Here is a 9,069-nt window from a genome sequence, read left to right on the forward strand (position 1 = left end):
GCAGATGTGGGCCTTGGTCTCATCCCTAAGCCAGGGTGCAGCACCCTCTGGTGGCCATGAGCCAGTGTTCCAGAAACACACTGAGCACCCGGCATTAATCTTCCCCCGGCTTCTGGAACCCCCAGACCCTGGGTGACACTTTGGACCTGGTCCCAAGGCCGTGGGAGCCGGGTGAGGGTTGGCAGGGACAGCTCTGGGCAGTGGACCCAGCTTTAGGCGCAAAGGTGGCCCTGCCCCTCAATCGTGTGTGACCTTGGGACCTGGGTGGCCTGTCTCCCAAAGACCCAGGTCAGGGCTAAACAAGGTGAGGCCCTGTGCAGTGGGGTTGGTCAGCAGGGTCAGGGAGCCTGGAGCAGTCTTGCCCTAGGGCAGGTAGGCCTCTGCGAGTTGGAGCTGGGCCCCAGGGTGGCCCACCTCATCCTCACCCTCCTGCCCCAGGAGATAAGCCCCTGAGCTAGAGTGTCCGCCCTCAAGGCTTCCAGAACCTTCCAGGTCTTCCTGGGCGCTGGGCCGGAAGGAGAGGCCATTCTGCGAGTCCAGCGCCCAGGCTGAGGGTTTCAAAGGCTGCGGCACTCGGGAGTGGACAAGCTTGGGGGTGCTCTGTTCCCAGGCCCACAGCGGGGACCCCGGGCTGCCCTGACTTCCTGAGCCCCATCCCAGCAATAACAGGCCAGTCTGAGGACACCCTCCAGCCCTACCTGCCATGGGCTTGTGGCCAATCAGGTCACAGCCAGGGAGGAACCAGGTCAGGGGTTCAACACCACTTGTCCTGGCACTGACCCAGGGACAGAAACATGACCTTCCTTGCTGGGGAGACCGAGGCATGGTGAGTCCTTGCTGGAAGGGGAACAGTGTCACAGGGCACAGGGCCTGGGTTCAGGGGAGACCCCCGTCACCCCCACTGCATCCCCGGTGCTGCAGGGCCCCACCCCCTGAAGGCCAAGTCCAGGGGAAGCAGGCCAGCCCCCTAGCAGCTGCTCAGCCTTTGTCCCCAGTGTGATTCAGGGCTCAGAGCATGGTGACCTGCAGTCCCCCCGTAGTCAGGTCAGTATGCACCCCATCCTCCATGCCCAAGGTCTCCCCTCCGCCCACCACCAAAAAAACCCCCGGACCACTGCCCGCCCATCAAGTCCGCCGCATGGTGACCCATGTGTTGCAGAGGACTGCTCCACAGGGTGGTTTTTTGTTTGTGATTTGGGTGAAAGTTTAGAGAGCAAATTCACTTTCCATACAGCAGCTCACATAGTTTTTCCCATGACATTGACTACAATTTCCCACAATGCAACAGCTCCCCTCCCACTTCCTCCCATAGTTACCTCTTCCCTGTGTCCTCCCCTCCCATGCACTCCTGCCCCCCGAGCTGTCTCCCTGTGCATACATAGCCCTTCTGTTCTCCCATGGTTGATTTCTCCAAGGAGTGTATCTACCTAATGTAAATGTTCAACTCATATGCCTGTCTTTTGTTTGGCTGGAAGCCACAGGAGTGGGTTCAATTCCAGACCTGAAGGGCAACTAGGGGCCATAGACTCAGGGGTTCCACCAGGCTGCTCCATAGGGTTATTTATTTATTTATTTGTGATTTGCATGAAAATTTACAGAGCAAATTCATTTTTTAGACAATTCGCATACACTTTGTCTCATGACATTGACTACAATTTCCCACAATGCAACAGCTCCCCTCCCACTTCCTCCCCACAGTTACCTCTTCCCTGTATCCATCCCTCCATTCACTCCTGCCCCCTGAGCTGTCTCCCTGTGCATTAAGCAGCCCTTCTATTCTCCCGTGATTGTTCTCTCCAAGGAGTGTCTCTACCTACTGTAAATGTTCAGTTCATATGCCTGTCTTCTGTTTGGCTGGAAGCCACAGGAGTGGGTTCAGTTCCAGACCTGAAGGGCAGCTAGGGCCACAGTCTCAGGGCTTCCACCAGGCTGCTCTATAGGGTTTTTAATGGTAGTGATCCTTATGGAAGCAGACTGCCATGACTTTCTTCCAGTGCAGCTCGGTGGGTTCAAACCGTTAGCCTTCTGGTTCGCACCCACTGCTGTCTAGTAGACTCCGACTCATAGCGGCCCCCACGGGGTTTCCAAGGCTGTAAATACTTACAAAAGCAGCTGCCTCATCTTTTTTCCATGGAGCGGCTGGTGGGTTTAACTGCCGGCCTTTTGGTGAGCAGCCCAGTGCTTTAACCACTGCACCACCAGAGCTCCTCAGCTGAGTGCCCCCATTTGCACACCCACCACAGGTTGGCCAATTTGTGGTCGGCCAAGGAGCATCCCTGTAATGCCCCAGAACTTGGTGACGCCTCACTGCTTTGCATGTCCAGTGAGCCGAGTGGTTATAGTCAGGGCCCCCAGTGAACCACTCCCGCTGCTCATCTCCATCCTTGTGCTCAACTCCCATCACCACCAGCACAGGGGCCGGGCAGGGGAGCCTGCTCTAACATGACACAGCAGAGGCTCGAACGGTGCTGTGCACTGCGGCGTGCAGGCCTGTGAAGGGGCCCAGGCTAGCCTGCTGGGGGCCCGGGGCCCTGCCAACAGCCAGCATCCACCGGCGGCCCAGCCCACTGCAGGCACAGGAGACACTCCAGGTGCGAGCAGCCCGCCCTGCTGACCCTGCACCCGGAACAAGTGAAACGGTGGTGCTTTCAGACAGTGAGGTTCTGGGGTGTTTACCGAGCAGCACAGAGAACCGATACATCACCCTTGGGCCACAATGGAAAGAACTGAGTCAGGAAGAAACAGCAACCGAACTTCGGACCTTGTCTTGCACCCTCTTCTGAGTCCTTGCTTTCTTCTCTGTAAGGCGGGGGGAGGGGCCTCTCTCTCGTGCAGGGGAGGGCGAAGCTGCCGTGTCCTGGCTGTAGGGCCCTGGACGAGTGCTTTGCCTCAGTGTTCTCATCTGTAAAATGGGCTCCCACTGCCTCCCACGTGCGTTGACCAAGCACCGTTCGGCCTGGACCACAGGGTGCGGAAGGACGTGTGCACCTTCTCACTCTTCTCCATGAGAGGCTGATGACGTGTCCCTGTGGGTTATGGCTGTGGCCGGGGTGACCGTGCTCCCCTCACAGAGCCTTGGTGTTTCCATCTATAAAACAGAGATGTTGGGAAAACGGTTTGGGGGCACCTCAAAGTTAGAATTACTGTGTGACCCAGCAATTCTGCTCCTGGGTATGCACCCAAGAGCCTCGAAAGCAGGGGTGCAAACATTCATTGCAGCACCATTCACAGCTGAAAGGTGGAGCCAACCCAAGTGCCCCATCAACTGAGGACAGAGAAACAGTGTGGTCCCTCCACACCGTGGAATGTTACTCAACTGGGGAGAGGAATGGAGTTTTGACACATGCCATGACATGGATGAACCGTGACAAGGTGATGCTGAGTGAGAGAGAGACACGGCAGACAGCTATCGCTTGATTTCACTTCCTGAAATCTCTACAAAAGGCTAATGCTTGGAGACCGAAAGCCAGTGAGTGGACACGAGCACAAGCCAAGGGGTGCCTGGGCCTCCCCAGAGCCTCTGGAGGGGTCAGACGGCCGACACCCTGAAGCTCGGCCTCGGACCTCACAGCTGAGGGGACACTCCCTGCGGTTTAAGCTGCTCACGCTGTGGTCCTCGCTACGGCGGTGCCAGTGAGCTGCCGGTGGGCGAAGCCTGAGCTTAGCCAGTCTCGGGCCTTGCGGTACCAAAGCTCACCATCACAACCGAGGCTGGTGGCTGGGCTGGGGGACAGGCAGAGACCTGGCCGTGGGGCACTGCCCGACCCGGGGGAGGGAGGAGGGCGCTCTGGGACTTCTGTTATCACGGCACCCAGCTCCTTGGGGCAGTCACTTGTGGGCCACCCCCGTGGCTACTTCCTCAGGGTGTGATGTTTCCATCTGTGTTGGGCTTGGGGCCCGCAGCCCCAGCCTTGTCAGTATCCAGAGACCTGGGCCAGATCCTGCCGCTGACCCAGCCGGCGAGGTTCGGGACCCGTGGTGCTGACTGCTCTGTGACCCAGAAAGGGGTAGGTGCTGACGTCCATCCAGCTACTCCGTGCCTGCCTGGCCCCTTAGCCCTCTCGGGGACAGTGCTGGCCAGAGTTGAGGCGGCTGTCCCGTGCTTTGAGTGGCCAGGTCTGTCGGGCAGGTAGCCGGCCAGCGGGTGGCCTGCTGACAACCAGCACGTCACCTGCCACAGCACAGCTCGTGCCAGGGACCAGGGCCTCCGGCTGCCCACCCCGCAGCTGCCCACCCCCGCAGCTGCCCACCCCCCCCAGCCCTTGTGAGCCTCACTGGTCAGGGTCCAAGCTCTGGGAATCCACCATCCTGGCTCCAGCCCCAGGGTCTGGAGGCCAGGCCACTCCTGGCCACGTGGCCACAGGTCCGGGACAGCCATTCAGGGGCCTCCAGCCAGGAGACAGACCCCGGGAGCTCCTGGCCTGCCCCTCCCCTGCCGGTTCCAATGCTTCCGCCAAATGCTCCCAGCGTCTCAGCCCTTGGCACGCTCTCCTGGAAACCCTCTCACCGCTGCGTTTCACAGGCCCTACTTCCCTCAGGGGTGGAAGGGGGGATGGGAGGGAAGGCAAGCAGGCACAGGGTTAGAGGGAGGGGATCCCGCCCAGGACCCTGCCTCTCTTACCTGCCTCACATCGGAGAGGACCCCACCCCATTTCACCCCTGAAAAAACTCTAAGGCTCCAAGAGGCCTGTGCCTCGGAGTGTAGGATACAGGTGTTGGCTCACAGCGCCCCACGGGTGTCCGGGTGGGACCAAGTTTTCAGGCCTTTCTTCCAACACGCCTCTACATGGACGTGAACCTCCAACCTCGGAGTCAGCAGCTCAGCTCACTAACCATCTGTGCCAGCGGGGATTGCAGAGCATAGCCAATCAACAACAGCCAAGGGCTGAGCTTCGACTCCAGAGAAGACCATTGCCTACACCTGGAGCAGGGATGCTAGGCACCGTGTCCCAGTGACACAGCCATCAGGGAGGTACAGACTATTTCTGGTCCCCTGTTAAATAAGGGATGCCAAGCACCGTGTCCCAGTGACACAGCCCTGTGTTAAATAAGGGATGGCAGGCGCCGTGTCCCAGTGGCACAGCCATCAGGGAGGTAGGGACTATCTCTGGTTCCCTGTTAAACAAGGGACACGGAGGCCCACTTCTCTGCCACTTGAATGTGTGGAGGGCAGTGAGCGTTTGCATTTCGAGGCCTTGAAATCGCTGTTGAACTTGAGGGTATGCCTAACGTGGGTGGGGGTGGGGGAAGTCATAGATGTGTGGGCTCAGGGACCCATTCCATGAAAGCTGCCACGGATCTGACTGTGCTGATGGCTCCGAACTCTCTGGGACCTTCCAGGAGTTTTTGAGCTCCCTGGTCCCCAGGATTGAGAGGAGGGGTTTCCCCATACCTTATGGCTGCCTAGGGCTACCATCTTGGCTGGGCAGGACCAGTGGGTTCCCCACTGGCCACAGTCTCCCCTCAACCCAGCAAACCAGGCATACTCCCCCCCCCCACCCCCGACTGACTGAAGGTGTTTCCTGGGACCTTGTCCCGGAGCCTTACAGCCCTCTCCAGGCCACAGGGGCTGACCCTCACACCTGCAGCTGGCACAGCTGAGGCTCACCTGCCCCTTGGCCTGCAGGGGTCCTCACCTCCTCATGCGGGGTGTGGCTCTGCACCTCAGTTACTCCGTCTGTAAGTGGGGCTAGTGTCCACCTTCCGGCCTCAGTCACAGAGCAAGTCCAGCTCCCACGGTGAGTGCCAGGCAGGAGTTGCCAGGCTGCTGAGAAGTTGGGGGGCCCTTGCTTCCAGTCCTGTCCTCGGTGCACACTGCTTTCTGAGGCCACTGGGACAGTGCCATCCACTGGAGGCTTAAAGCCAGAGATGCTGTCACACAGCTCAGAGGCCGGAAGTCCGGAACGCAGGGGCCGGCAGGGAGGCGCTCCTTCCGAAGGCTCTGGGGAGGACCCTCCTGCCTTGCGGGGTGCTGGGGCGCCCATGACCCCGGGCCTATACCTGCATCACCCCCACCTCCTCTGTCTTCATGCGGCGTCTTCCTGCCTTTCTGCAGCTCGTTTCTTTTTACAAGGACACCACTCAGACAGGATCAGGACCCACCCCGCTGCAGCGTGACCTCATGTGAGCCAGACGGGTAACACAGTCAAGGACCCTATGACCAAACGAGTCCCTGGGTGGCACGGCAGTTAAGCACCCGGGTACCAGCAGAAGGGCTGGCAGGCACCTCAGAAGGGAAGCTTAGCAATCTGCTTCCAACAGGTCATGGCCTTGGAGACCCTGTGGGCAGTTCCACTCTGTCCTCTAGGGGCGCTGTGGGTCCTGTGGCTGTGCCCCTGTGGAAATGGGGGTTCTTTTTTGTTATATTAATGAGGTCAAACCAGACTCAGGGAAGTCCTAACCCTAATCCCTTCTGAGTTACAGAAAGAGCTGAGTAGACGCAGAGGTACTCACAAAATTGAAAAAACAAACCCACTGCCGTGGAGTCCATTCCAACCCACAGCGCCCCTAGAGGACAGAGGAACTGCACCACAGGGTCTCCAAGGCTGTCAATCTCTATGGAAGCAGACTGCTTCATGGTCCTTCTGCAGAGTGGCTAGTGGGTTCCAAGCACTGACCTGGTTAGCAGCCCAATGCTTTCACCACCGTATCACCAGGACTCCTTGAGATACTTACAGGGGGGAAGACAGACATCATGTGAACATCTGCAAGCAGGCAAGGAACGCCAAGAGACAAGGACTTTGCCCCACACAGCCCCTCGTCCTGCCTGCACCCTGAATTTTAATAAATTCCTGCCCTTTAAAGCCACTCACTCACTCGTGGGGTGTTTAATAGCAGCACTAGGAAACTAGGACCATGCCCTTGGGAAAGATGCTACCTACTGAACCCCCAGTAGCCCTAATCCCCAAGTAGCTCCCTTTCCATCTCTCACCAACCAGTGGGAAGCTCTGAGGGGCCCAGGCCCTCAGTGCACACATTGTTTGGGTCTGGCTGTCATCCACGATTCTGCGAGGCTTCCGGAAACACAGGAGGAAGCTCACGGACACCCATCTGTTGTATGCTTGCTGAAGCTGGGGTCCATCTGTGGCCATTTGACCTGTAGTTACTAACAGACCAGAAACTGTTCTCACCCATGAGGGCACTCTCAGTGCATGATCTACCACTGAGGTGATGCTGGTGGTCACCCCACGGTCAGCATCTGCCTGGGAAGGAACAGAGCTAAGGTGACAACTCACTGCACAGCTAAGAACAAGGTAGGTGTTGAGGGAGCGGGCATTCTGCACAGCCCACCTGTTCACAGCAAGTAGTCACCAGCTGCTAATGGGGAGGACTGACCTGGGCAGGTCCAGCTGCCCCTGGACAAAGCCAAGTGCTGCCCAGACCTGCCAACACTCTTGGCTCCAGAGGACAGAGAGCCAGACTCAGAACCTCCCCAGGGCTCTAGTCTTTCCAGCCTTTAAGGACGGAAGGTATGACCTCCCTGGGCCATGGCTTACACCATGCAGTGGCTGTGACTTAGCTAGCTTTGCAAAAGCCTTTTACCTGACTTGCCCCAGCTCACCTGCCTTTGCAGGAGGCTGACTGAGGCCCTCAGCTTTATCACAGCGAGCAGGCAAGTCAGGACCGTTAGAAGAGCAGACGGACTGGGCTCTCAGAGCAGACCTTGCCCAGCCAAAAGCCCGCCCGGAGGGGTCCATCTGCTGGAAGAACCGGCTGGACCAGAGCACAGCAGACAGCAAAGCGAAGTGTGGAAACCGGACCTCAGAACACAGGCCCCAGAGAACCCACCCACAGCCTCTGGGGTAGGCAAGAGGGTCACACGTGGACAGGCACCCACTGTGGGCCTCTGTTTCTCCTCCACACTCGGCCTGGAATTCCCAGCCTGATTCAGGGAGCGGGGCCGTAACAGGATACCAGGATGGGGCACTGTCTTTCTCTAGTTGGTTCCGACTCATGGGAGCACCACGGAACAAAACACGGCCCCGTGCTGCGCCATTGTCCCCATCGGTGGGTGCCTGCATCCATGTGAGTGGCCACTGTGCATTCGGAGTGACTGTCAGCCCAGGGGCTCACCTTCCGCACTCCACTGCAGTCCACGGGGCTCTCACCGGCTGATTCTCAGGAGACCGTCAGGCCTTCCCGCCTGGTCTGCCATAATCTGGAAGTCCTGCTGAAGCCTGTCCACCATGACCCTGCTGGTACCTGAACTACCAGCGCCACAGCTTCCAGCCACACGAAGCCACTACAGTCCCGCACACTGAAGCAGGAGTGGGCTCTTCAGTCTTGACAAAGATGAAAGTCCCCAAGGGAGTGCCAGCTGGGCGTTGTGCTCTTCGCCCGTCCCCTTCCGTACTCACTCTGGGTGACACTTCCGTGGCTCCTATACCTGCCTGTTCTGAGCACTCGACGCCCCCTTTCCCTATGGCCCCTTTTACAGACGAGGAAATGAAGGCACAGCGTGGCTGTCGCTTGCCGGAGATCACACAGCTAGGAGGTGACGAGCCAGGCTCGGAATGCAGATCGTCCTATTTTACAGGAAGCCTTGGGCCCTCCGGAGCGGAAGTCGCGCGCCCGGGGGAACCCGGGAGCTGCGGGCGGGAACAGGGTCGAGGCCCGCCCACCCTTCCAGGCCCAGCTCAATAAACAGGCGGCGGGCGAACTAGTGCGCGAACAAGGCAGATGGTGCAAAGCTCAGTGCGGAGCCAGGGCTCCAGTCTGCGACTCCAGGTGCAAGTGAAGTGACCGCAGCCGGGCGAGAGGAGTGGGGCGCCGGGAACGAGGATCCCCCAACTCCGTCTCTGGTCCGGCGACTCCGGACCGGGGTGGGTGGGGCTTTGCATAGCAGCCAATGGCAAGAAGGGGGCGGGATCAGAGAAGAATGGTGGCTACGGGACCGGGCCTGTGTCGGGCTAGCGAATGGCAGAGCGGTGGCGGGGCTACGGCAAGAACGTATATTGTTCAGGGGGCGGGGATTCCGGCGGTGGGCCAATGGTGGTTCTGAGGCGGGGCCTCCGGTAGGAAGACGAATGGCGGCTCGGGGCGGGGCTTGAGGCGGCGAACCAATGGCGG

The sequence above is a fragment of the Orycteropus afer genome, unplaced genomic scaffold, assembly GCF_000298275.1.
Source record: "Orycteropus afer afer isolate SDZICR_OR568_19922 unplaced genomic scaffold, OryAfe1.0 scaffold00006, whole genome shotgun sequence".
Classification (NCBI taxonomy): domain Eukaryota; kingdom Metazoa; phylum Chordata; class Mammalia; order Tubulidentata; family Orycteropodidae; genus Orycteropus; species Orycteropus afer.